This window comes from Sinocyclocheilus grahami, unplaced genomic scaffold, assembly GCF_001515645.1.
Source record: "Sinocyclocheilus grahami isolate Dianchi unplaced genomic scaffold, SAMN03320097.WGS_v1.1 scaffold651.1, whole genome shotgun sequence".
In the NCBI taxonomy this organism is placed as follows: domain Eukaryota; kingdom Metazoa; phylum Chordata; class Actinopteri; order Cypriniformes; family Cyprinidae; genus Sinocyclocheilus; species Sinocyclocheilus grahami.
The window spans coordinates 72,177-72,620 of record NW_015505830.1 but is presented as its reverse complement, the minus strand read 5'-3'; the positions used below and the strand labels follow the sequence as shown (position 1 = coordinate 72,620).

Here is a 444-nt window from a genome sequence, read left to right as displayed (position 1 = left end):
TGTGTGTGTGTGAGAGAGAGAGTGTGAGTGTGTGTGTGTGTGTGTGTGTGTGTGTGTGTGTGTGTGTGTGTGTGTTCACTACTCACTGCTGTGTGTGTGCACTTGGATAGGATAAATGCAGAGCACAAATTCAGAGTACCATACTTGGCCGCACGTCACTCACTTACTCACTTTCACTTTCTCTTGGAATGAATTATGTATATTTGATTTAGGAATGGGAATCATTCAGAATTCTGGCTCCTTAATGGCTCAATTATGAATCTTTTAGTGCTTTAAGGAATAAATATTTGGAAAAATCAAATGCATTTCCACTGGCAAATAGTGAGATTATTTTTGAATAATTATCTCTTATTTATCTTATTTACTACAATAATAAGTCAATTTAAAATAGTTTTTTAAAGTCTTTTAGAGGTGGCATAAATGCAATTCAATAGTCCTTAAAGG

At 34.9% G+C, this 444-nt stretch overlaps 1 protein-coding gene across 3 annotated transcripts in view; it reads left to right on the top strand.

Annotated features, from left to right (window-relative positions):
- The window catches only part of LOC107558592 (sodium- and chloride-dependent GABA transporter 2-like), a 25,075-nt gene that overhangs the window by 13,028 nt on the left and 11,603 nt on the right, over window positions 1-444 (top strand). The gene's annotated exons all lie outside the window — the stretch shown is intronic.